The sequence below is a fragment of the Syngnathoides biaculeatus genome, chromosome 7 (genome assembly GCF_019802595.1).
Source record: "Syngnathoides biaculeatus isolate LvHL_M chromosome 7, ASM1980259v1, whole genome shotgun sequence".
NCBI classification, from domain to species: domain Eukaryota; kingdom Metazoa; phylum Chordata; class Actinopteri; order Syngnathiformes; family Syngnathidae; genus Syngnathoides; species Syngnathoides biaculeatus.
Genome location: NC_084646.1, coordinates 13,398,398 through 13,420,260, shown reverse-complemented (window position 1 = coordinate 13,420,260; position 21,863 = coordinate 13,398,398). Strand labels below are relative to the sequence as shown.

General features: G+C 42.7%; 1 protein-coding gene across 2 annotated transcripts in view; it reads right to left on the bottom strand.

Moving 5' to 3' along the window:
• LOC133503454 (diencephalon/mesencephalon homeobox protein 1-B-like) overlaps positions 1-19,890 on the bottom strand; it is a 48,989-nt gene extending 29,099 nt beyond the window's left edge. The window contains exons 1-3 of one of the 2 annotated variants that reach the window (XR_009795741.1): positions 19,834-19,886; positions 11,058-11,221; positions 10,756-10,986 (exon numbers count right to left, since the gene is read on the bottom strand). The gene's annotated coding sequence lies outside the window, so the exon portion shown is untranslated. Of the gene's footprint in view, positions 1-10,755; positions 10,987-11,057; positions 11,222-19,833 lie in introns of those variants that run through there. The other variant, XM_061825128.1, reaches the window with a different exon arrangement.
• Positions 19,891-21,863: the final 1,973 nt, after the last annotated feature.

The following is a 21,863-nucleotide window of genomic DNA, read 5'->3' as shown; positions in this document are numbered from 1 at the left end:
TGATGGTCCTTGTGTTGTTCGTGGGGGGGGGCAGTATAATACATCCATTCATCCATCCATCCATTTTCTGCTTATCCTCACAAGGGTCGCGAGGAGTGCTGGAACCTATTCCAGCTGTCATGATTGTTGCCAGCCAATCGTAGGGCACAATGAGACAGACAACAGCTGCAGTCACAATAACACCTAGGGATAGGGAAGGAAACTGGAGTTCCCAGAGAAACCCCACGCAGGCACGGGAAGAACATGCAAACGCCAACCTCTGAACTGTGGGGAAGACGCTCTAACCAGTCATGCAAGAAATGATTACGCTGCATTTAATGGTTGTAATTAGTGGGAGCCTTGCGTTGGTTTCTCCACGACGAGCTTGTCCCATCTTGGGGTAATGGGAGCGAATGCCACCCAGAGTGTGCTACATACAGTATATCAAGTCGACTTCAGAATTCAGTTTTGGTCGCCATTATTTCAGAGACTGCATGTCACAGAGATAATGTGTTTAAAACAGAAACTTTTTTGGCAGCTGTGCATCATGTTTTTTTTGACACTAAACATTAATAATACACGACTTCAGATTTCATCATCTCACTGAAATCCATATTTGACTTTGCCATATCGACACTTTCTAGTTTTATATATATTTCCCACCCCTTAGTTAGCATCCATCCATTTTCTTTGCCGCTTATCCTCACGAGGGTCTCGGGGAGTGCTGAAGCCTATCCCAGCTGTCAACGGGCAGGAGGGGGGGTACTCCCCGAACTGGTTGCCAGCCAATCACAGGGCACATAGAGACAAACAACAGTCGCACACACAATCACACCTAGGGCCAATTTCGAGTGTCCAATTAATGTTGCATGTTTTTGGGATGTGGGAGGAAACCAGACTGCCGGAAGGAAACCTATGCAGGCACGGGGAGAACATGCAAACGCCACACAGGCGGATCCAGGATTGAACCCGTGACCTCAGAACTGTGAGGCCAACGCTTTACCAGCTGACCCAGCGTGCCGCCCCAGTATAATACAGGCGCAGATAAACCAAGATGATTTCAACTCCTCAGTAATGAGCAGCTGTAACAGTCATTCTTTGCAGTGGATAAGGAATATATGCCCGTGAGTATTCTTGGACTACCTGTTTTTATTTGGAACTCCACTGTCTGTGTTGAAATAAATAAATTCTATAGGTTTGTTTCCACTACGGGGAGTCCTCGGTCTACGACTGAGATCAGTTCCTAGAGTAGCGACTTAACTCGAATTTCGATTTAAATCGGATTCCACAATTAAAGTCAGAATTTACATCAAAATAGAGGTGGATAGAGACGAAGAAAGGGAGGCTGTGCTTAGCCATTGAGAAGGAACCTGGTCCTCAATCCTCTCCATCTCGACAAGTATCAAAGAACCTTGTCTTGTGATGATTGTATCCGACATAGGAACGGAACCCTTCACATGCGCTAGAATACGGGCTTTGTCTTTAATAATTGTCACCACGGTCAACTGACTGAAGCCTTGGTGGTCTCCAATCTTATTATGATCTTGAGCTTCATTTCCATGGTAATGGATTTTCTTTTGGCTGCAGAAGCATTGCTAAAAGACACATCTTTATTCTTTGGGGCCATAATGTCTAAAAAGGAGGGCAAAAAATACGAAAATACTCCCGGCACACAAACGCAGACAAGCATTAGCTAGACAAAATGGCGGACGGGGGACGGGCGTTGTAAAGTTGAAACGTCTTAACCAGAGGACTCCCTCTATATATTCGTAAAAGCTAGCTGATTTTAAGGCAAAGTTGTGTGTTTGTTTTCAACACACAAAGTGTAATTCTCATTTTTGGGGGGTTTAGTCTGGCAGTAAACTTCAGCTGGAAAGGGCGCACATTTTTTTTAACAGGTTAGCCAAACTGCTACTTGTTGTGAAGTGAGTTAAGTTCACTGACACCATACAGAACTTGTACTTCACATTTTTGCTCACAAGTTAAAGTTGTCCAAGTTCTTGCTTTTTTCAAAACTTTTTTTACATAATAAAAAAAGCTGTATTTGTAATGGCGTTTTCAAATTGAACACATTATTTCTAATGATTTAAAAGTGTGACTAATAAGGCCGATCGACCCCGAGAGGCTTCATTTGATGTTTAAATCACACTGAGGCAATGCAAGGATGCTCCGAGGCTCGCTGTAATGGACTCCCTCACATCAAGCCGACTCCCCCCCCACCCCCCACCCCCCACTGAATTGGAAGTGGCCAGACACTGTGTGTATGTGTGTGCGTGTATTTGTGTGTGTTTAAGCAAATACTTCCATTCGCTGTTGAAGTACTTGAGAGCTAGCGGGCCCCCGGATGAGCTTCGCAGGTGAGACGTCAGATTGCGGCGAGTGCGTCGGCGTGGCTTTGATTAAGTCTAACACCCCGGCTTTTGGCGCATGTGGTCAAGTTAATGAAACTCAGTGAGAGGGCACTTTCCCCCCCGCGTCCTTCCCCGCCGCCAAGCTGCGGGTGACGAGATGAGGTTCAGCGACTCCCTCCCGCATGCTCCTTCCTCCCTTCTCTCCACCATCACGGGACGGTCTCGCCCCTTATCCCACTGCGCGCTATCTACTAATATTACGACAACTCGGTTCGGCGTGGCTTTTCTACCAGGGAGAGTGCGAGGGCCCGGTCGAGCCCTTTAATAAATCAACAAAAATGTAAACTAGCACTCTATGATGTTGTACATTATACAAACATACTGTGACAACATAATTAGTAGAACTTCTCGCGTATAATACAGATTTGGGTTTAATATTCCCCCCCAAATCAGGAACTTCCTTCTAGCTATGTTTAATACGCACCATCAATTTGTTGGTATCCATGATTTAGATTTTATTAGAGGGGGGCGGCACAGTGGCTCAGCTGGTAAAGTGTTGGCCTCACAGTTCTGAGGACCCGGGTTCAATCCCGGTGTCGCCTGTGTGCAGTTTGCATGTTCTCCCCGTGCCTGCGTGGGTTTTCTTTTGGGCACACGAAACATTAATTGGACACTCTAAATTGCACCCAGGTGTGATTGTGAGTGCAACTGTTGTCTGTCTCATTGTGCCCTACGATTGGCTGGCAACAATCATGACAGCTGGCATAGGCTCCAGCACTCCTCGCAACCCTTGTGAGGATAAGGAGCACAGAAAATGGATGGATGAATGGATGTATTATACTGCCCCCCCCCCCCCGAACAACACAAGGACCATCACTCTTCATTAATTGAAGCAAAAATGAGGCAAAACTCTTTCATTTCTTTACATTCTAAGTATGTCATTAATATACAATGTTTTTAAGTAAATTATTCAAATATTTTTCTCATCAGAAACCAAATGGCAAATATTTTTCTTTTTTTTTCATTTCAGGCCAGTGCCCTGCGATTGGCTAGCAACCACTTCAGGGTGTACCCCGCCTCTTGCCTGTTGACAGCTGGGATAGGGTCCAGCACTCCCCGCGACCCTTGTGAGGATAAGCTGCAAAAGAAAATGGATGGATGGGTATTTTATTAGGTATTTAAAAAAGTGATATTCGTGTCGCTTTCTCACATTTCTGCTCGTGTTCTCATATTAGCAATGACAAAAACACAGATTGACCTAAATCAATGCTTAATGACATGGAAAGTACATTTTAATACTCCAGTTCAAAATAGGAATCTTACCACATAATATCTTTCCTTTGAATGTTTCCCGAATCTCCCATTAGCTTTGTTTATGTCAAACTACTGAGCAGCTTCCCCAGTTAAAGTACTTTTATACCATGATACAATATGACATACTGTACATTTTCCTTATACCCATGTATAATGTCCAGTTTTATTTTTGATATTTTTTAAGGAAAAAAACTACAGTAAAGAAAGTTAAGTAAAGAATTGAAGCAAGTTTTTTTTTTTTTTTTTTGCTTCAATTCAATCCTTTTGTTGTGTGCACCTTAGCAATCTGGGGGCAGTTTCGTACAGGCATACAGATATAGTGTAGTGAATGGTCTGAGCACCTCAAGTAAGCCATTGTCATATTTGTTATTCTTCGCAGAGGATAAAGAATACATGCCTGTGGGCGTTGCTATATTTTCTCCTATTTTTCAAAATGAGTGACTGGATTCCTAAATTGATTCACTTGAGAGGAAATACCAAAGTGGCCCTCCTTTGTAGATTTATTTTTTGAACACACCTATGGAAGGGTGGCACACCGGAAGTTTCCACCGCTCCAAAAACACCCTCCCTCCTCTTTGTCCGAGCCACCACGCACACTTCACAACACTTCCCACTTTTCCGCACCTCGCCGAGGTTATCAAGATGCCGGTTGAAGGCCTTTAAAGTGTTTCTCTTTGCTCCCTCTTTCTTCGCTGACACAGAAGTAGGCCAGACCGGAGAATAAGCGACACAATTGGAAGGCGTCCTGTCGGTTTAGGGGGGGGGGGGGCAGGCACCTAATCTTTGCCTATCCACTCAGGCCTGGATTTATATATTTCCTGCAATCTCAAAGCCGTCTTGATTTTGAGAGAGTGTGAGAGAGGAAGTGTAGGACTGGCAAGCGGTACTATGGGGGTGGGGGGGAGGCGGGTATGTGTGAGTTGAAGGTGGGGTGGGGGGGGGTTGTGGTTTGTTTGTGCTGTCCTTTAGAAAAAGAGCTTATGGGTTGAGCAGAAGAAACGCGGGGTGCTAATGTGAAGATTTAGGACTTTCTCCGAGGCTTGGCCCCGTCTAAGCTCTGTTTGCTTGAGCCGTTTGTGGGGTCCTGCTCGCGTTAAACCCAGATTAATATTCCCCCCGTATCCAAGCGGCCCAGACACCGGCACCCGGCCTCGCTGTCCTCCACCGACACCCGCCCCCAGCCTGCCTTCCCGCATGCACGCACCTCAGCCCCAACCCCTTTCTGGCCCGGCTCGTCTCCTTTCCCTAATCCAAGTCCGCTGCCTCTCATCTTGCTCTTTATCTGCTCGGAGTAAGCACCTTTCTCATGGCTGCTTTCCATAAAGGAGGCGGGAGTGTAAATATGTTTATACCTCCTCGGACCCCCACCATCCTCCTCACTGACCTCTTTGGGTTGTTATTATCACAGTGAATGCCAGAACCAGAGATTGCTTTTGGTGGGTTTGCTAAGGGGAGGAAGGCTTGTTTTCATGTATTTATTTTTATTTTATTGTATGTATGGTATATAATTTATGTAACATGAAAGAGGGTGGGGGAGATGTCCATAACTTGAACCGGAAGCCAGTGTCAACCTCTTTTGTACAACCTACCCCTTACTAGATGGGGTACTCACACTCTGTACCTCAGCAAAAGTACAGATATTTGTGTGAAAAAAATATGGTGGTAAAATATCGATTTGACGCATTTACTTAAAAACCCAGTTAAGTGAATTCTGAGATTATTTTGGGGGGAGGACAATTACTGAAATCCTGTGCAAAATACTGAAAGCTATGTAGTACTCAAATGTGGAAATGTAACATTGAATTATTTTTCACTGATCCAGTTTTTGTGATTTTTTTCCCCCCGCCGTGGTCGAAACAGTGTCTAACGGCCCACTTAGGGTCTGACACGAATCGCACTTCTCTGATCATATCAGAACTCGAGTGCTTTTGTTGACATCAGCAGTTATCCAGTGCACTTGTGAGTGACTCAGTTATTATTGCCAGGCCTGTTTCTACCACAACAGCGTGTACTTCGCTAGCTAACTAACTATCGAGCTACACCTTGTAAAAGCATGCCGTTTTTATTTGCTTTTTTTTAACAGCACATCGTGTCATCATCAGGACTCTTTCTCTCATATCTATCTAGATATCTATCTATCATGTCATTATCCAAGCCGCTTATCCTCACAAGGGTTGCGGGAAAGCTGGAGCCTATCCCAGCTGGCTTTGGGCGAAAGGCGGACTACACCCTGAACTGGTCGCCAGTCAGTCGCAGGGCAGATATCGACACAATGACTGAGCGGGAATCGATCTCACGCTGCCCGGACCAAAAGGCAAGTGTGTGTACCACTCTACCATCAGTGACTCACTCTATCTATCTATCTATCTATCTATCTATCTATCTATCTATCTATCTATCTATCTATCTATCTATCTATCTATCTATCTATCTATCTATCTATCTATCTATCTATGTGCGTGTGTGTGTATACAGTACATAGTTATATTTTTTCAAATGTAAGGAGTAAAAGTCGTCAGTAAAACATATACTCAAGAAAAGTATGTACTGTATACCTGAAAACCCAGTAACACAGTACACGTTTGTACTTTGTTCCACTTGCTCCTTCCCACCACCGGGGATACAACACAAAAGCCGCATCAACTAATCTGCCACCGCAAAAATGAAACAAGGCACTTCTGATTCTTTGACTTTCCACTTGACGTTTTTTTGTCACTCGGGTTTCCAGAACTGCGTTCGCGACAGCTGGGAAAAAAGAGAGAAATACAGTAACCCCCCCACTTTGGAACTTCAAAGCACTGGCGTCAAAGCGACAGTAAACAAAAGAAAGCAGTTCTACACGACCTTGATAGGAGCGTTAGTTCACCTTTTTTAAAGGTGTATTATAATGGATTATGCTGAGTTTTATTTATTATTTCAACATTTTACCAAACAACTTGCAGATCTGCAATATATCTTCAGACCAATTTCCTTGCAGCACAGGTGGTGATGAATGTTGATACCAAACGAAAATTCACAATAAACAGCAGTTTAGCAGATAACGAGCAATTCTTCAAAAATGAGGCTTTAAACTATTTAATTCAAGTCCCCAGCTGAAGATTACTGTCAAACAAAGAAAACAAAGAGAATTACACGTTGTGTTTTCAAAACAACCACACAACTTTGCCTTCTGTTTGTTAGCTTAATGCTAACACATAATGCAAAACACCATAGAAAGGCTAACAAATAACAATGACTGTTGCTTTATAACTCCTTAAGGAAGGGATATTTATATCCAAACAGTGGAGCAACACATACAGACATAAAATTTAACAATACTCACAAGCATATATTTATGTATTTATAGCCATTATACATCCAGGTAAGAAAATCGAGAACTGAATCTCATTTCCAATGTCAACATGGCTGCAGACGGTGGAGTAAAACCAAAATATAGGTATAAAATACAAAAGAAATTAAAATATTTTCTCTATTCTCTGTGAAAAATGACTAATATTACTGCAGTTTACTAAGGAACTTACTTACAGTAGTTGTGAAAGTCTTCTTTTGTGTGATCGTTTCTCCATTATACTGCCCCCGGTGGCCAAGATACAACAAGAGTTATCACGTGATTAATGCATTAATCAAGATGCATAAATTGCAATTATGTTATTACTACATGTTTCATACAGTACAATATTACAGTGGGATATTTTCCTTATTAAAAATGTGTTGTTTTTAGAGCACATGAGCAAAGATGATTTCAGACAAGTGTTTCAAGTTACAAATGTGGTAGAGGAATAAAGGGTCTCTGCAATGAACCCATCCATGGATCATAGGAACCGCTTATCCTCACAAGGGTCGTGGGAGTGGTGGAGCCTACCAGCTGTCATCGGGCAGGAGGCAGGCTACACCCTGAACTATTTGCCAGCCAATCGCAGGGCACATAGAGACCGATATTGGGCACACTCACAATCACACCTAGCAGCAATTTAGAGTGTCCAATTAATGTTGCATGTTTTGGGGATGGGGAGGAAATCGGAGTTCCCAGAGAAAACCCACGCAGGCACGTGCAAACGCCAACCTCTGAACTGTGAGGCAGACGCTCTAACCAATCATGCAAGAAATGATTACGCTGAATATAATGGTTATAATTAGCGGGAGCCTTGCGTTGGTTTCTCCACGACGAGCTTGTCGCATCTTGGGGTAATGGGAGCGAATGCCACCCAGTGTTTAGTTTTGGTCGCCATTATTTCAGAGACTGCATGTCACAAAGATCATGTGTTTAAAACAGAAGCTTTTTTGGCAGCTGTGCATCATGTTTTTATTGACACTAAACATTAATAATACACGACTTCAGATTTCGTCATCTCACTGAAATCCATATTTGACTTTGCCATATTGACACTTTCTAGTTTTATATATATTTCCCACCCCTTAGTTAGCATCCATCCATTTTCTTTGACGCTTATCCTCACGAGGGTCGCAGGGAGTGCTGAAGCCTATCCCAGCTGTCAACGGGCAGGAGGCGGGGTATTCCCCGAACTGGTTGCCAGCCAATCACAGGGCACATCGAGACAAACAACAGTCGCACACACAATCACACCTAGGGGCAATTTAGAGTGTCCGATTAATGTTGCATGTTTTTGGGATGGGGGAGGAAACCGGAGTGCCCGGAGGAAACCCACGCAGGCACTGGGAGAACATGCAAACTCCACACAGGCGGGTCCGGGATTGAACCCGGGACCTCAGAACTGTGAGGCCAATGCTTACCAGCTGAGCCACCGTGCCGCCCCCCTTAGTTAGCAAATAACATAAAATATTATAATGATCTCTATTGGTTACGATGCCGTGCAGTTGTACAACTTTCTACATGTGTGGACAATGTAATTTACGGCCTTCGTCAGTGATGCATAGAGCGTTGATATTTTGATATTTATTGGTATTTTTGGTTTTTACTCCATTGTGTGCTCAGCTATGTCCCACCACCTAGTTTGTTGTGTATTTCATAATCTCGGTAGCTACTTTTATACACTGGTGTTACGACTTTTATTATTGTATTTTCTGCGTGTGTTGCATTTTGAGTGTTAAAGGTAGCGTATTGATAAAAGTTACATTGTTACTTAATAGCAGCTCATTTATAGAAATTCTAATATTGTGGCTAACGAGTGTACTTTATTGTGATTTAAAACTTGCTGTTGGTTTCCAGTGTTGCACAAAACTCCTCTTCTTGTTTTGTTTTTTTTCCCTCCTTTGGGTGCTCTTTCCTCAATCATTTTCCCTATCTGGATCAAGACCGAACAAGAATAATAATAAATGCATTTTGAGCCAAGAGAGAAAAAGGGAGGGCGGGATGAATTTGGCGTACTAAAGAGGCGGGCTAAACCCATTACCTAAGTGTTCTTTATCTTCCCATATGCTTTTGTTGTTTAATCAGCTTTGTATCTCTGCAAATCCTGGATCGAGATAACAAACAAATGGATGAGCTCAACGCGAAGAAGAAGAAAAAGAAAAAAAAGCCTTTCTGCTGGCATCTTAGAGGCCATTCCTGGTTCCGCCTCACGGTCGGAACACAAAACATAAGTGGGTCAGATTTTTTTGGTGTTGTCATTGTTGCTGGTCTTGCCGTTTTTGTCCCAGCCCGTTTTGGCGCTCTCACCTAAAATCGCCTCTCGTGTCTCCCTGCAACGGGCAGGCGGACCCGAAGGATGAGGAGGGTGGTGGGGGTGGGGGGGAGGCCGGAGCTGACAGATTTGCACTCATCGGCGACGACTTCTCTTCTTCGGTCTTCTACATAAGAAAAGGAGGATTCCGGTTCCAGATTAGCTCTGGCATTCAAAGGCGAGCCGGGAGCCACAGAATACAGAGAGGACTTCACTGCCAGTTTGCTTGTTTACACTCTTTGTCAGATTTCCTTCCGATTCGGCCTCACGCTTGCAGTGGCTTTGCGCAATTAGAAATCAAAACATAAACGTACACGCGATTGTTGATTTCTTTCTTTTCGAAACAAATGGTTTATGGCATGAAAGGCGTCGAGACAGATTTTTTGTTTCTATGAGAGGGTTTGGGTGTGTGAAATTTTGTGTGAGAGTTTTTTTTGCAAGAGTGAGAGGTTGATTTGGTGCATGAGAGTTTTTGTGAGTGCATTTGCTTTGTGAGATTTTTTTTGTGTACTATGAGAGGTTTTGGGAGTGTAAAGGTTTGTGTGGGAGTTGTTTTGCAAGGGTGAGAGGTTATTTTGTAGCATGAGATTTTTTGTGAGTGCATTTGTCTTGTGAGATTTTTTGTTGTTGTCGGGTAGCATTTTTTTTTGGTTATAGTGAGAGATTTATTGTTTTGTGTGAGATCTTTTTGCTTGGGTATGAAAGGATTTTTGTTGTGCATTATTTTTATTTTTTTTTTGTCTGTCCGAGTTGTTTTGGAGCTTGCAAATATTGTTGGTTTATTATGAAAGCTTTTTTTTTTGGATCAACGGTAAATTTTGTTTTTGGACTAATATGGTAGCTTACCTTAAAGCTTTGTTCGTATATTTATAACATTATTAACGAAAAAAAAACGATTTTTTTTTTGGATGAATAATTACAAAATCAATTAAGGCTTTCTCCTTTGGATGAACTAATTTTAATGAAAGTGTGGATGACTGCAAAACTCAAGTGAAAAAGGTTGTAAATGACTTCTTTTTCTAAGTTCCTCAAGTTCCTTCTGAAGCGGCCCATTCACTTTCATCTATGCGGAGGGAATAAAAAAAACATGTCTCAGTTGAATTCCCTCAGGGTGGAGGTCCTCATCGCCGCGCACACACATGCAAAATAAAAGTCGACACGGTGCATTAATGCTGGTGGGAAATTGCCCCTCATTCATTATGGCCGCGCTTCGTCTCGTCCCCTCGGTTCAACGGGCGCGGCACCAAAGCGCTCTTCCGTCGCCAATGTCACACAATTGCCTCTTAACTGCTCAAACAAATCGAGAGACCCGGCGAGTGACATCAAATCAAAACTGTCACAGGTGATTGAGCCTAGTCATCAAGGCGGACCGCCCGCTACCAGTCAGAGGGGCCGCAATGTGGTGGCTGCTTTATAACCGAGCCCTAATAATAGCCCGCCCGCCCCAGCCCCGCTTATGCACCCCCATATTGAACTTGGGCGCCGAGTACGGTGGTGTGCTCTCCTTTCCGGCTGTCCCGCTTCCTCTCGGGACTCGAGATGGAGAGAAGCGCTCGCCGAGCGATTCCCGATGATGAGGGCAAAAAAATAAAGAAGGGAGATTGAAATTTTCCATCTCTGAACTGTGCCGGTTCCCGGCTGATTGTGGGGGAGAAAAGCAGGGTAGACCGTGGACCAGTCGCCAGCCGATCGCAGGGCACCTAGAGGCAAACAAGCATTTACTGGACCTTCACATTGACACCTATGGGCAATTCCGTAGACCGTTAGGCACCTTTCTTGGGATGAATGGGGGAAGCGATTCAGCGCACTGTAGCCAATATCAATCGATCGACAAGGGTGCAGGTAACAATCCCGATTTGCTTCTCAAAGGAGCACCAAAGTATGGCCTGTGGGCCACATCTGGCCCGTCCGCAGTCTCTGACCGGTCCTCGCAGCCTTGATGAAGTCAAAATGAAATATCAATTATGCCCTGCTTTTATTTGGATGTGCGTTGGAAGTGCATGTGAACAACATTAAAGACAACTCGGAAATATTGTCGCACTATGTATTGATTTTGCTGTGTATTCTAGCGGAGGGGGAAAAAAGAATAACACCAATGCCAAACTGTGGTCATCGTGTTAGCAACACTCTTATTTCCTGCACAATGAAGATAAGAAATAAATTTAAGTCTTAAGTACGAGTGGTTTATGCTTGTTAATTTGAGCCCATTTTACAAATATAGAAAGAATGATGGACATTGACACATTATAGATGTGTGGGATTTTTTGTGAATGGTGATTTAATAGGAATGATGATATATCTCCACATTTGATGTTATTTTAATGTGTTAGATTAAAATTTTGGGGGGCAGTTTTTAATTGACAGTTTTATTACAAGAATACAACAACATATACCGATACCTATAAAGATCTATTTTGATGAACTGCTCTCGTTTGCAACCTACAATAATACTTTTCCCACACTGGAATTAAGTAATACAGGGAGTCCTTGGTCTACGACTGAGATCCGTTCCTAGCGAATTAACTCGAATTTCAATTTAAATCTTATTCCACCATTAAAGTCATAATTTACATCAAAATACTTTGTATAAAAAACGAGCACATTGAAAAACAAGATGATGTAGTTAGCATTACTGCTGAGAGGTGGATGGAGACGAAGAAGGGGAGGCTGTGCTTAACCATTGCGAAGGAAACTGGTCCTCAATCCTCTCCATCTCGACAAGTACCAAAGAACCTTGTTTTGTTATCATTGTATCCGACATAGGAACGGAACCCTTAAAATGCGCTAAAATACGGGCTTTGTCTTTAATAATTGTCACCACGGTCAACTGACAGAAGCCTTGGTGTTATTGCTGTCTCTCCTTTCTCCAATCTTTTTATGATCGTGAGCTTTGTTTCCATGGTAATGGATTTTCTTATGGCTGCAGAAGCATTGCTAAAAGAGACAGCTTTCTTCTTTGGGCAAATAATGTATAAAAAGGAGGGCGGAAAATGCGAAGATACTCCCGGCGCACAAACACGGACAAGCATTAGCCAGGCAAAATGGCGGACAGGGGACGGGCGTTGAAAAGTCGAAATGTCTTAGGTCAAGATCATCTTAACCTGAAGACTCCCTGTAGTACGAATATCAATATTATTATTGATAATAATGACCATTTGACCAACTGTATACAATCCTAAAAAAGTTAGGCTTATAAGTATTTGTGGGAAGTATAGTATTATTGTTAAATGGAGAGGAATTAAAAAGGTATAAGCGATGTTTGTCATTCAGACCTGGAGCTAAATCGCAGCTCCTTGGTGGAGGTAACAGTGGCGCGCATCAACCAGAGCAACTACAAAGACATCAAGGCAAAGGGTTGCGCAGGAGCGATGCGAGGGGACATTAGGGACACGACGACGACGCTGATGTCGTCGGTGTCGGGTTTAAATTGGAAAATGACACAGTCAACAGACACGGCTGGCTGGCTGGCTCGCCGCCGCCTTGACACTGACAAATGGAATATTTCAGAGGACTTAATCAGAGGAAATGGGGTTTGGTCCGCAGGTGACAAGCGTCCCGCTCCGGCGCTCGCGGAGACAAAACGAATTGCCGCCGTCGCCCCATTTCCACCTCTGTCTGTCTCCCGCCTTTTACCTTTTGCCAGCAGTCGCGTACGAGGCTTTGAGACATTAGGACATGACAAATACGAAGACGTTTCACTCCAGAACAAATGGATGATAGGAAGCGGCAAATGTTTTGATAACATTCTGAGTAAATTAGATTTACCATAATAATTGGTAATGGTGGGATTTACAAAGACTTCATTACTGGCAATAAACAGCTTGAAACCTCTATTTGGAAGAATCTGTCAAAATGCTGCTTAACGTGAATTGAGTTGAGTTTGCCGCCACCATACAGCGCTCCCATCTCAAGTTTGCTCTTGAAAGTCAAAGCAAACGTTGGCTCCGATTTTGAGAAACTTATATCCGTGGTCACTCGTACATCAAGGCACAACAGTACACAAATACCTAGAAGGGGAAGACATTTAGACTAAGTATTTGTATTCTGCTGCTTCTCACTGCTGGTAAGAACGAGCGAGACTACCAATAAGTCCTTTGTTCCAGCTCCATCACAAAATGCGTGTGACGGCTTCAGGTGGTGATTAGGTGCCAGCGGTCCAACAGCGCGGTATGAATCACGGCACGGGGGCTGCCGGTCTGTCGCGGCAGCCCCAGATCAATGATAATTACCGCCTTGACACGAGTACGCTTATTACTGAACAGGATCAGGGACCGGGGGCCTCGGAATGTGCTGGCCTTAGGGCCCGATCGATAGTCCGGGAATAATGGCTCTCTGGGGCCTGGGATTGGACTTTGGCGCTGAACAAGTCATAACAGCCTGCACACATGACAGCTTAGGTGGAGATACACGTCCGAATGCTCCTTTGGCCTCCTTGCTATACGGCTCCCGCTCGCCTCGGTGCTCCATCTTTTTTTTTTTTTTTTTTCCACGGAGCATTACGGGCCGGCGAGATGCCGGCGCCTCGGGCCCCGAGATGTGTTAACAAGAAGTGAGTGATTTGGGGAAGCGTGCTGCGACAATACAATGTGTCGCTTCAGGAAGAACGAAAAAAGGGGGAGGGCCCGGTAACGTGACCTGAGGTTTGCCACTGAGCACTGAGATCAAACGTCGCCACGCATATTCACGCAAACACAAACGAGACAGGAATAAGCACATCAACGAGTAGAAGTCATGCTGATCCGTCTATGGCAGCACTCAGCTTCTTTTCTCTTTGATTTTTTTTTCACCATTTCCCTCCTCCAGATTTCTTGTTTTTTTCCCCCTCTCTCTCTCAAATTTTTTTTTAATCCGGTCACACCTGTAATCGGGCAGTGCGACAGGAAACTTCAGAGAATCAATTAGTCGCCGCCTCATCCCGGAGCCAAGACGATTCCTCTCGACTTGAGCCGCAAACTCCTTCTATCAGGAGTCATTCTGGCTGCCTAACACCCAGACTCCTCTCTCCTGAGCCCGGATACGTTTGACTCTAAGCTTCTAAAACGTTGACAACCCAAAGCGCCTTTCTCGCACAGCCAGCATCACCCCGGCCCATCCCCCCGGCCCATCCCCCCCCCCCCCCACACACACACTCTTCGTTTACCTCTTTAGGAGCTACCGTCACAGGTAAATAAGAACAAGATTCGACGTTTATGTTGTTGCCCTGATGCATTATGGCGTTTCATCCACAATTAAGTAAATATTTTCTTTAAAAAAGCTGTGGTACATGTGCACACGAGAGAAGCTAGTAAGCCCTGTCCCACCAAATAACAGTTTTTCTATTTGTGTACAGTGAGCCAATTCGCCGTTTCATATTCACAAATTCACCCCTTCACATTTTATCTTCCATCCTAAGATGTTTTTTGTGCTCTTTCCGAAGCAAATTAAAATGCCACAAGATGATCTGCATGTGAGGGAATACTGTACATTTCCAAGATCAGAGTTCCATGTCAGGGAGGCGCAAAGTTTAGCCAGGGTTGTTGGCGGCAAGTCTTCGCCAGGTGTATGCTTTTGCTGAGTTGCACAGGTCTTAGGTCAAGTTAATGGTGGAAAAAGTTTTGTATTTATTAATCTTGGTCTCATTTTTCTTATACTAATAAAAACCTGGTGGCATGGTGGTTCAGCTGGAAAGCGTTGGCCTCACAGTTCTAAGGTCCCGGGTTCAATCCCGGCCCTGCCTGTGTGGAGTTTGCATGTTCTCCCCGTGCCTGAGTGGGTTTTCTCCGGGCACTCTGGTTTTTTCCCACATCCCAAAAACATGCAACATTAATTGGACACTCTAAATTGTCCCTCGGTGTGATTGTGAATGCGGCTGTTTGTCTCGATGTGCCTTGCGATTGGCTGGCAACCAGTTCAGGGAGTACCCCGCCTCCTGCCCGTTGAGAGCTGGGATCGGCTCCGGCACTCCTGCGACCCTCGTGAGGATAAGGAGCTAAGAAATGGATGGATAATAAAAACCTATTTTTTTCCCAACAGGGGTGTTTAGACTTTTTATATCCACTGTATATCTAAAAAAATCCAACTGAAAGTGAAAGTTATCCAATGCACTCACAAGCGCGATCCAAAACTAGGCCTCCTGTGCCGGCCCCTCGAGTGGCGTCTGAAACAAACAGAACGTTGAGGGGGTCATATTTAATCCCTTGCCCTTTTTCTTTTGTGTTCAGATTAGAGACTAAGGAGGATTTAGATGAGCCCGGAGTCTCTTGTTAAGAGACTGTGTTCTCCACTTAACCTGCAATTTACCTGTCACTTAAGCCGCGCCGCAGCCATCATCCAACACCCACGTATATCGCGAGGGAACTTTTTTTTCCTGGATGACTTTCTTTTGGGCTCATTTACAACACTTGAACCACCGAAGGAAAAAGGATTATGGGTATCAACGCAGAGTAGACGTCTAACTAGAATAAAATGTTGGCCTCCACGATGGTCAAACAAACCTAATTTGGATCACCATTTAATCGTGCATCTCTTCTATAAACTCAAATGTTGTTATTTAGGTGATTCCCTGAGAAGTCACAAGTCAATAATTTTACTTTTTGGTTTTATTTGGGCCACTGAGGATTAGAGTGGGTTAACTCAGTTATTTTCAATTCAATGACTACTTTCCTATTTGGCGGAGCTTTGGCACCACCTTGTGGTATCTTAAAGCATTACTGAAAGAGCACAAAATTCTCATTATTATTTGCAAATAGGTGACAATATCGCAAATATGCACATACGAGAAAATCACCTTTGGGTTCACTTTCCGAACAGAACAGATTGGAGGTGCCACCGTTCAAAGGAACTCCTTGAGCGCCAGCCACGAGCTCTTCTTCTTCTTTCTTTTTTTCTATCCGAAGGCAGATGCCGAGCAAACAAGCGCGCGGATCTGGATGGAGCTTTGCGCCAGACTTTGATACGTGCCTTAATCGCCACTAAACTGTCCCGCTGCTTTTAACACCCGTACGCATTAGCCTATGTCTTAAAACTCAAGAGTTTAGCGTTAGCCGCTAAATTTATACGCCCTGCCTTAAAACTGGAGGCAGCTTGGAATCTGCACGTATGCTGAATAGATAGATATACACGCACGGTATATAGAGCGTGCAAAATTGTAAACCTTCAGCAAGCAGAACAAATGATCTGAACTGTGGTTTTGTTCTGAAATCAAATCACTCACTCCCATTTCCATTTGATGCCCATAAAAGAAAACTTACAGTCTTCCTTGAGGTGAAACAGGTTTTACATACAGTATGCATACAAGTGCTATGCTACCATACGGCTAAACTTCGAGTTTGTAACATATTAATTCCTTTGTTAAAATTTTTGTTCGATGTAACCATTTATTGGGACCTAACAGTAAGAATAATTCTAAAATTCATTCAACGAGAAAATAAAGTGTGTACCACTGTTTGCCAAATAGTGAGATGGAGCTCAACTACTATTACTAGATTAACGGTACTTGTATTTGTCTACCACCTTACAATATGTCTTTGTAAATATACTAAACAGATGCGCTTTAATTCAGCCCACCAAGCATTTATAATTATTAATGGTAATATGTGCTAGTGTTAAAATTCATTACCGTAAATCCTGGGCTACAGAATGCACCTGGTTACAAGCCTCACAGAGTACATTTGTAAAGGAAATACCATATGGTACATAGATACGCTGCAGCTGTGTAAAATGCGCAAGTCCCTACATTGAAACATGAGATGTTTACAAAGACGGTAAACAGAAAGAGTATAACACTAACGCTAGTGCTAACACTTGCCCCGGGCTAAAGCTAGCGCAAACAGGGCCGGTTAAAAAAAACGTACCGGTAAATATCACTGAGACACGCCAGTGACACAGCAGCAAAACGCTTGCACAGTGCTAACGCTAGCGCAGAACTAACAGGGCCGCTAAAAGTCACTTCCTTGGCACATATATTCTACCGGTCTCATTCTTACCTTTTCCGCTGCCATTAGAAAAAATTCACAAATTATCCACATCACCACATAAACAGCAGGGTTGAAAGTGTGTGACAAAAGTCGCGGCTTGTAGGCCGGAAATTACGGTACTTCAAATGTATTTATACAGGTTTTTAATTTGTTCATCTACATATAGCTCATTAAAAAATATTGTGAATGTATTGTAAATTATGAAGTAAAAATGTTTGGAAAATAAACAATCTGACATAGACACGTTTTTCATAAATGTTACACAATTGGTTCATTAATCACTAGTTTGCATATTGTAAATACACATCGTAGTTTAAACAAAAAACTTAACGATGAATAATTCGGCTACTCCTGCAATAAATAACACATATAATCGTAAATGTCAATGGCTCACTATTTGGCTAATTGGAGCTTCAGCGATCAGAAAAAAGGCAAAGCAGTATTTGGCAAGCGAGTACGTATGCTTGCTGTCAATTTCTAACAGCCCATGGAAGTACAGTAACAATTTGTTTAATAACCAGTGTAAATACAAATACTGTATTTAATGACAGCTTTATTACATTAAAGGCTTACTGTCAAACAAAACATAAAACGGAGAATCGGGTGGTGGTTAAAACACCCGCGTAGCTTTTATTTTGGCAGTCCCTTTTGCTCAATTCAAAACACCATAGACAGGCTAACAAATCTCAACAGTGTTGCACTGTTCGAACTAATGAAACTAACTGTAGTAATACTAATTAACATATATTCTTTATATAAATGTAACATTTATGTAAAAATTGCTCATATCAGTACAGCTTAGTTGCTCAGTTGTGAAATTCTTCTTTGTGTGTCTCCATGCCTGCGTTATACTGCCCCCTGGTGGCCAAGACACACATACCAGATGGAGCAGCAAAATTTCTAGTAAAATTTTTAAAAAAGTCTTGCAAAAATGTAGCACCTTTTTTTTTTTTTAAATAAAAAATACCATTTAATTATGTCATTACTGTTTTTATTGAAATGGACTGATATCATTTTCGTTAATTTTGAGGAGGGCACCACTAAAATCTAAGGTTTCCTAATTATTTCGCAATTCCAATGTCATTAATGACCTTTTTAAATGCTATTCTAAACCTACATGACCTTTATTGTTCATCTCGTTCATTTCCTGCACTTACTACATCGCGGTACTTTCATCTCTTTGCCTTAAAGAAATTCACCTGAACTTTATTTTTAGAACATAATCTCCTCCCTCCTTTTTCTCATTCCTTCTCCACCCAAGGACCTTTGAAAAATCCCTCTCCATCTTTATTCCATAGCAACCCATCTATTAAAAAAAAAGAAAAGAAAAAAAAAACGTCGCTAGTGGGCTAGGTGGGTAAATTCCCCAACTTTAAAAGCCATTAGCGGGCTATCAGCCTGGCCATAATACAGTCTAACCACCTCATTTACCTAAGTGTCAAGTGCCGTCAGGTACCACGGGCCTGGAGAGGGGCCTGGAGTGGGCCCGTTTGGCGGTGTCTCTCTCACACACACACACACACAACACACACACACACACACGCGCGCGCGTGCGCGCGCAAACACACACACACACACACACACACACACGGAGCCTGTCCTCATCAAAACCAGCACAGGACATTCAAATATGTCACACGGGGGTTGAGGCTTTTGGAATGGAAATGACGGGTATTTCATTTACCATGTGCACTCTATTAATGGGAGCCAACCAGTCAATCATTGTGGGGGGGCATTTTTGATAGGAGGTGGTGTTAGTGAGGTGAGGGGACGGTGGCGGGGATGGGGATGGGAAAGTGGGGGGCATGGAGACGTGGCAGGCACAACGTGGCAATTCCGGCGCACTCCAAATCAATTTGAGGAGTTGGTGTGGCTGTAAAAATGGATTGCGTCCATATAAAACGCAAACGTGGCTAACAGTCGCACCACAGAATCCAAACGGTAGAGTCCTGCCGCCTAATCATAATGTTGGAAACGTCGCCGAACACGTTGGAAAATGGTACTCGATGTGTTTTTCCACTTACAGTTTGCGTGTGTATTAATGATGTCACGCCAAATCAGGCACTTAGATAGTTAGGTGTCATAGTTTGCTGTAACTGAGCGTGGACGTGATTTAGCACTGTTTAAACAAAAACTGAAGTTGCAAATACAACTCAAATCCCCCCAAAAAGAGCTAAAATGAGAAACAAAACAATGGTGCAAGAGCCAATGCAAGAGGCAAAGCAAATAAAAACACCACTGCAAAAGGCAAAAATGTTCAAAAACATAACTTCCACTCATGGGTAGAAGACACCAAAATTAATGGACGGGTACAAAAATACTTAATTTTATTTTACAACTAACATGCATTTTCTTGTCTTTTATGAGGGCTAGACTTCGATTCTTAAACTGCATATGTTGGTACTGAGTCTATGGTCTGAACTTCTGTATAGAACAAAATTAGCTTTTGCTAAATGGTTAGCATTCACAGCTAGCATTAGTATACAACCGATTAATATTTTAGACCAAACAAAAACGAACTACTATCCAGATCACTCATATATCATGTTAAATGCACATTACACATCTAATAGTGTCTTAGAAGTCACTTACAGACGCTCCTCTGTCTTTTTTGCAGGTTCATCAGTGGACCAACATTGTGTCCGTCTGCAATAAATGTCCCAAGGAAACATTTGTTCCCCTGGCGATAATATGGTTACAGGGGGATTTTTTTTTTTAGTCCCAGCAGAGCTTCTCAGCAGATTTAGGCGAGTTACTTGCCTTCCCCCTTTTTTGTTGACTTTTTGGTAACAGTCAAACCTTAGTGTCCCTTTTTTAACACACACAATAATTTACAACATAAATAACAACATAATAAATGAAGAGAATTACTGAAGTAGAGTATGAGTGTGTGTGTGTGTGTGTGTGTGTGTGTGTGTGTGTGTGTGTGTGTGTGTGTGTGTGTTCACTGCAGATCTCCCAGTATACTTTTCTGTGAAAATAATATGGTAAATATGGAAAGGGGCCTCTGGGGCACAAAAGGCCCGGCCCCCTCTTTAGGAGTGGATAATTGACTCCTCTTTCCTGCTTGATAATTCATTGCTCGCATATGCCAGCTAATACATCAGATGAAAAGTGCCCTGGCCCCTCATCTCCCCTGACACACACACACTCGACCACGGCGCCATGCATTAAATGACAAATGGGGGCACTTCTAGATCCATGAATGAATTATGTCTTCTAAATACCTTGAGCAAAGGCAACTGTCACTGGGATAATCTGGGACAAAATATGGCCATCTTGGCGTTACAAAGGCCTGCTAGAGAATGAGGCGAGAAATGAACGCACATTAACACGGAACGTCTGATTCAGCGTCGGTGGGCATTTGCACATTTATCAAGCGATGGAAACACACGCGCGCGCACGCCCGAGTGTCCCGTCTGTCATTTTAATGCGAGCCCTGCCATTGAAATAGATGAGGATTATTCCAGCAGGACAGAGATATCATTTGTTTTACAACAGCTGAGTCAGCACTCACAACAGTCATTAGGGAATTAGAAAGAGAAGGCCCTTTGCAAAGTGAAAAGAAGGATCAAGTCATGAATAAGACAAGACATTAAACACTCGCTCTTGTCAAAACGCGGGCGATGAGGCCGAAAGACAAACAGTCGCGTGATTAATGCCTGAAATCACCTGATTATGTTCGCATGCGGCCATCAGATGAACGGCAATCTTCCGGTTGTTCTCTGTCGAGATATATATATATATATTTTTTATCAAAAAGGGTAGTATTGGCGACAGATGCCACAAGATAGTGACTGAACTGAAATGCACAAACCACGTGTCTAACATGTACACAATCATCAACTCATGTTTCATCAACAACTGTATTCGCTGAATTATTCAACATAAACAAACCACTTTGACTAAAGGCTCATTAATATTACCAAACTAGCACAAATTGTTTTTGTATGTACATTTTCACATTTTAGACAAAGACGCTTTTATTTTATGACCCCGAAAAATACAGGAAACACTCACAAGGCTGCGATATGGTGAAGTATGTGCAATTTAAATAGAAACTTTAATTAAACTCCACATTAGGTGAACCGTGATATAGCGAGGGAACACGGTATAAATAAATATTACATCATTAAGATCCCCTTTTGGCTTTTAGGGTTACACTTTAGTAAATGGTAGGGAATAGACACATTTTAATGGCAAATTAAGAACGAAATGTGAAATCTGAAATTTAAAAAATGGGGGAAAAACTTGAATATGCTAGTGCCAAAACACGTTGGGATTCCCAGCATGACTAATTTTGTTCAGGTATCCACCAAGTGGGAACTAAATTTATATGGGCTGGACTGAAGTCATGCAATTATTCTTCAGTTTTGTCATTATTTTTTTAAGTATTCATATTTAACCATTTTTTTATTAGTTCAATTGGAGACACCAAAGACAAAAATGAGAAGCACATGAAATCATTCATCTAGTTTTGTTCACCCAGGGCGGTCAAATGCATATTAACCTTGCGATTGTTCTCTGTTGGGATATTTTGGCAATGAAATGTTTTACCTGTGGGAAATGCATTACTTCTTTTTCTTTTTTTTTCTTTTTTTTTTATTAAATGCAGTTCTTCT